General features: G+C 38.4%; 1 long non-coding RNA gene across 1 annotated transcript in view; it reads left to right on the top strand.

Annotated features, from left to right (window-relative positions):
- The first annotated feature begins 2,090 nt into the window (after positions 1 to 2,090).
- LOC120736118 overlaps positions 2,091 to 6,507 on the top strand; it is a 28,478-nt gene continuing 24,061 nt past the window's right edge. The window contains exon 1 of the long non-coding RNA XR_005696415.1: positions 2,091 to 4,271. This is a non-coding gene — a long non-coding RNA (uncharacterized LOC120736118). The remainder of the gene's footprint in view (positions 4,272 to 6,507) is intronic.

A 6,507-nucleotide genomic window follows, 5' to 3' on the forward strand; every position in this document is an offset into this window, starting at 1 on the left:
AAGCCCACCTGCTCCAAACTGTAGGAGTGCAAACTCACGCATAACTTTTGCCTTTAGTAAAGCATCTGTCACCCAGTCTAAAATGAATTAAAATGGACTCAATCATAATGCTGTGTATATGTGGTTTAAGCTTAATCAGGTTGGTCTTTCAGCTTCTTTTTTTTAAAGTGGTGTATGAAGACAAACAGCAATCTCCAAGGCTGAAAAAAAGTGTAAAAACAAGCGCAGTTCCACTAATAGCCACTTGAGTCAACTAACTCTAACTCGTCATGGTAAAATGACCAACTAACCATCAGTAATAATACAATCACACACTTACAAAGAACAGTTTTGGTTCCTGTGGATGTTTTCCTGCTTCATACAACTATATGGTGGGTGAATTTATTGATAACTCTTTGGGTATTGATAAGGATTAAAGTTTGGAGTTTAATGTTAGGGGCGTGCCTTTCTAATGTCTATAGAGCTATATGCCATTGTCATGTTCTAAACTGTCATGTTTATGTCCGACAATATTTTCAGGGACCGGCCTTTAAGGTGTCGCGGATAAATACAAAAAAATAAAACCAGTACAGGTACCAAAAACCCGGGGAAACCGAGTTAATGATAAAAACTTTATGATAAAAACCCTGAAAACCATAAATTTCACACCCGAGCCTCAACTCTCATGGTCCGGTACCGGTCTGTGGCCCGGGATTTGGGGACCGCTGTTCTAGAGCATTTTTAATGGACTTGAAACATGAATTTGAATTCTGTGATTCAGTTTTAATGAGCGAAAGCCTAGTATCATTAACTGCACCACCAGACAGTTACTTAGTACGCACACATATTAGCAGACGTGTGTGGCTGCGTCTTGCACCAGTGTGGTTTATGAATGCAGCTTGTTAGATTCAGCTGATAACCTAGCACCGGCCCTTCTCGTGCGTACAACTTTTTTCCAAAGAAAACCAACATGGTGGTGGTCAGTGCACTCAGATCAGAGCTAGGTTCGTGGCTTATAGATTTGACTAACAAAAACATTATTTTCTTACAGAAGTGCTTGAATATTTTTATTACATAGCAATCTTTGTCTCCAAAACGCCCGTTCTTTTCTAAAGTATTAGAGAAAATTGTCTTTTTCCAACTACAAGCCTACTTAAACTTAAATTTTAGTCTGGCTTTAAACCACGCCACAGAACTGAACCAGCTCAGCTGAGGGTCTTCAATGTTCATCTTTTAATTACTGACTCAGGTCACCCCGCCGTTTTAAGTTTATTGGATTTGTCCTCAGCTTGTGATATGGTGGACCATAATATTCTTTTAAAGAGGCTATAACATGCTGTAGCCATTAAGGGTTCTGCCCTTAACTGGTTTAAATCCTGTTTTTCGCATAGGTCTTTCTCTGTCAAGATGGGATGTTACTCGTCCACCGTGGCCCCTCTTTGTTGTGGTGTGCCCCAGAAGTCTGTTCTTTGTACATGCTACCTCTGGGCTCTAATTTTGATAAATATAACATTTCTTACTACTGTTATGCCGACGACATTCAAATTTATTTTCAATTGACTGATGATTTGTCATCTTCACTGGACTGCTTGTTAGATTGCATGAAAAAGGTCAAAGATTGGCTATCAGCCAATTCTCTTATTTTGAATGAAAAGAAAACTTCGATTGTGGTGTTTGATAGTCACATCCCTCGGGACCAGTTAGCCGTTATATTTGGCCCCGTTGCCAGCTCCCTCTCTGACACTGTAAGCAATCTAGGTGTTTTCCTGGAGAGTTCATTTAAGCTCGATAAACAAGTGTACTCAGTAGTCAAATTGCGCCAAATCACTAAAGCCAAACATTTTTTTTGTCATTTTCAGGAAGAATTAAAAAATTTGTATCATACAAGGTTACGGAAATTTGGTTTGATGAATAACTTTGTGTTGATTTAATTAGACTACTGCACTTCCCTTTACTTTGGTCTTCAATCTGTCCACCTTCATAGACTTCTGCTTGTTCAAAATGCTGCGGCTCGTCTCCTAACTGGAACATTTGCTTCCATTACTCCAGTTCTTGCTGACTTACATTGGCTACCCATCAAACATCGTATTGATTTTTAAAATCTTGTTGCTTACCTTTAAAATTATAGTATATTGCGCCTAGCTATCTTTTAGCTTGTATACTCCTAGTCGAGCCTTAAGATCGTCTGGTCAACTACTCTTGGTTCAACCCAGAGTCTAGTCTGAAGACCGGGGTGATCGTGGTTTTGTCTCACCTGCAGCAAACCTCTGGAATAGTCTTCCTGTTGCTATTCATGCTTCGGACTCTATTTAATCTTTCAAAACACGGTTGAAAATGTACCTATTTAATTTAGCATTCCCCACTAGCTAGTGCCCTTATCTCATCTATTTTAACCTTTTTACTGCATTATTCCTGATTCTCCTAAATAATATTTTACATTTTGAAATGACCCTGTCTCTGAACTGAGGCCTGAGATCTATTTTATTTAGCCCACACTCCTGGTTTAATTAGTGATTCCCATCTGTTAGGATTAGTACTAGTGCTTGTGTTTGTACTTTAATATTTTATAACAATGACTTATTGCATTATTGTAAAAGAACTTTGATCTACCTTTGGTTTTAAATGTGCTATATAAATAAAATTGTATTGTATTGTATTGTATTGTATTGTACTGTGCCACTTGCCCAATATTAGCCAGGAGAGGCTTCAGCCCCCTGAGGCCCTTACGGCGGTGCACAAAGACATAGCTGTCTGCTCATTTACTTTCACCTTCACACAGTTCTTGCTACTAATTGGTCAGATTTAGTGAAAGATGGTATGCGCTCCTTCACAACACTTTGAAGCTCATTCAAAAGCAGTGACAAGGGGTCATTTAGCTGCGAAGTAAAAGACTGTGGAGACTGCAAGAACCATCTCGTAGTATCGTCTAGGAACGATCTAAAAAAGGCCCCCCACAGCACCTAAGCCTAAAGCATGTGATCATCTTAAAAACACTTGCATAAATATGTGGTTGTGGCTAGGATTCTTTGTATATGTGAGAGACAGCACGAAACAGCACGTCAGTGTCATGGTTGCCACGTGTTTGTCATGTGTAGTGGGGAGGGGGCAGGGGGGATGAAAAGATGACCACAAAGGCAGCACGAAAGGGTGAAAGCAGACCAAGGGTAAAACCACACCCAGGCGAGCACACTCTCTGGAGGGGAGGCTCTGCAACCCCACAGTCTATCCAGAGGTCGGAAAAGTGGTGCAACTGACTCTTAAGAGTGTGTGGGTTTGTGTTTTTACTGCAGGCAGCATGCTTTTTTTTTTGTTTTGTTTTTGAAGTCTTAGAAATTTGGTGTTAAAGGAGCTGCCCCTCTTGGAGTTTTCTATGTATTTGTGACTTAATAATTCTTAGAGAGGCTTTTGAACCCTGACATATTTGTGACACTCAGTGGTGCCCCTGAAACGGAAAATTAATCATTCAGAAAGATCAGGTTGAGAAAAAGAGAATGATCACATTCTCAGAATCTTACAGCATTGTCCTCTCAGTATGACTCTGAGCATGATTGTGTACTGCCAGGCCTATCACTGCGCAGGTGTGCGTGCGTGTATGTGTCAGTGTTTTGCGAAGGAGGGAGCTTGCTAAAGAGAAATCAGCAGAGGAAGAGGAAAGCGTTGAGGCAAAAGTGAGTATTCCCCCACTTGTGTTCTTGAGCTTTTTGGTTCTAAGAAGCTTGCTGTGATCCCACATCGGCTAAATATGATGAATTATTTTGTCTAGCTTGCCACAAAACCTAGTCCCCTCCCCCTCAACCACACTCTGCACCTCTTTGATGACATACCCACTGTGGGTGATCAGCGCCTTTGCAACAAGGAGAAAAATAGGTGAGAAAATTAATGTGAAAAATCACCCATCAAGCTATCACACTTTGCCAATAACAAAACAGATCAAAAACCTCTTTTGTTTTCAACTCATTCTTTATCTTCTATTCTCCCCGTGTTGTTAAATCAGGTTTTTTTTTGCTGTTTCATAATGAATAGTAATTCAGTGTTCTGAAGAGTATTATGACAGAACTTCGCTTTGTTTGGCCACTTTTTAAAATGCATCAGGCTAAGTCGCAGAAATCAGATTTCTGAGTGCAGACGTGTTTGATTAGTTGTCAGTCGTTTAAAGCAGAAGAATTTTTTCTGTAACCTACTTTTTGAATTAGCCTCTTTGCAATGGATTTATCCTTCAGAATGACACTCTAACTGGATGCCTGCAGAGTTGGAGAGCCATCTCTCCGCGTGGTGTAATTAGAAATGCAAAGGTAAGCCTCGGGTTGTTAATAATTCAGTCTCCAAAAAAAAAAAAAAAAGTAATGCAGGCTTTTGTTTCATATTGCATGTCTCAAGAAAACTTTAAATTGGAAAAATTAGCAGAATAAACATGCGCCTGTTGTTTTTGTGCATTTTAAAATCCCAGCCCGAAGCTGCAGCTAAATCTTCAGCTCTGTCTGTTTCTCAGTTTCTGCGAGAGTTGAATCCCTGGCTGCGCTACAAAGGTTGATAGCAGTCTTAGGTTTCCTTGCACAGTGGTAAAAAACGTACAAGCTGTTTTAACTTGAGATCCCATATGTTGTATATACACAAGTGCACACAATGTTTCCTCGCGCTTAAGTGGCATTACAAAGACCAGGTGTTGACTGGAAAGAAAACGTCTGAGAGCAGGAAATCCCTGTTGACCTACTTTTAGCAGAAAGAGAAAGTGATGAAGAACATAGAGGAAGTCACTATCATTCATGTTATGCTTAATTACAAAAGGGAAGTATCCTTTGGAGGTTTAAACAGCTTGTTGGGAGGACGGGATCAAGTGTTTTTATTGAGTATTATTAGCCTTCAAATCACAATTTTAAATTTATTCCAAGGAAATGTGCAGTTTGTAAAAATGTCATGCAAAGCTGTGAGAAAAAAAGGGGGGCAGGGATTGGACATGCAAGTGATAAGATAATAAAATATATATAGAACCATCACAACATTAGTATGAAATGATAGTTATGGATACAAAGTTTTATTCAACAAAGTGTGTGTAAGTGAATAACTAAATAAAATTACACTAGTATATAAAATCAAACATTTGTGGGAAAAAAAAGATATAAAAATCACTTCAGTGTGCAAGGCTCGCTCAGCCTCAGCGGTAAATTGGGAAAGCCTTCGGCACAACTCGGTAAGGAGGGGCAAACGGGATGACGTAAGCAGAAATATCCTTGCTTCTGTTGTTGATCCTGACGCATCCTTGTCAGTTTGTTTACTTCACAATGTGTTCAATTCAGTTTAGTGTCTGATTAAAGTCTTTATTCTTAAATACAAAGAAGGCCATGATTTAATTTTATTCTAATTAGATTTTATGTTATCCATTGTTGGCATAGTGGTGGAGTTATTTCAACCTCGCAAAATAAAGAAACAAAATTCCATAAAATTAGTAAATAAATGAATAAAAACATTTAAACATTCAAGCTTCTATATACAGTAGTAACTGTCACAGTTGTATTTTAGAAACATACATTCTTACATTGTAAATTTTCTTGCTCAATTTTGTCTAAAAATAGATCAAATGAATAAAAAAAGATATACAACTCTTAAATTTATTGAGGGCCTTTTCCTAAATTGCAAACCTTACACCTTGTATTTTATTTAATGATTTTATAGATATATTTCTCACGTATGTAATTACTACCAGGCATTTAAATACATAAGAACAAACAAGGCTAATAATGAGTTAAAAATTACTGCACCTGTATTTAAACTATATGGCTGACTACTTTAATTTATGTTCTCTGTGATTTCATTACTACACTAAAAGCAACAGCAATAAAAAGTCATTGCAGTAGTCCCAGTACTGCTCTGTAGTATTACTAATGCCTTCACTATGACACTTTCTTAAGCTATAAGCAGGATTATCGATAAAACTACACATTCGGCGGCATCATTTATAATTCTATCAAAATCTACAACTTAGTTCATGGCAATTTTATTTGTGCTTTAACATAACGAGTGCGTCATTTCGAAATACAGATGGCTAAGCGTTATAATCAATTACTTAATGTTTGCGTGACGAAATTTTCAGTAATTTTTCCTACGCTTGTGCTCCCACAAACCGCCCGTGCAGGGGGTGTCATTTCAGAAAACTATGGCAAAAAGTGCACACGCGTTTGAAGTTCTAGTAACACATCCGTGCCACCTCCGAGTAATACAAACAAAACTACTGGTGCTGATGAAGCAGAGAGAGCAGCATACGCAGCACGATTGACACCAGAGATTAAAATGTCACTTATCGACAGGGGCCTTTGAAGTTTTCATTCATTTCATTAAGTCTGCCTTCATACTGTCATTCTAGGTCACAGAGTTACAGCATCTTTTCTTGTCTGATCTTCTACCCAAGTCACAAAAATAGCGATCAGACTTAAGCTTCACTGAGAGCCAAAGATTTGTTTGCTCTTCTCTTTTTTTTAACATGCCGGAGTGTCTATTCAGTATCACAGAGAAATGTACAGCAGTTTGCTTTGT

The sequence above is a fragment of the Simochromis diagramma genome, unplaced genomic scaffold (assembly GCF_900408965.1).
Source record: "Simochromis diagramma unplaced genomic scaffold, fSimDia1.1 OVJJ01000816.1, whole genome shotgun sequence".
Taxonomy (NCBI): domain Eukaryota; kingdom Metazoa; phylum Chordata; class Actinopteri; order Cichliformes; family Cichlidae; genus Simochromis; species Simochromis diagramma.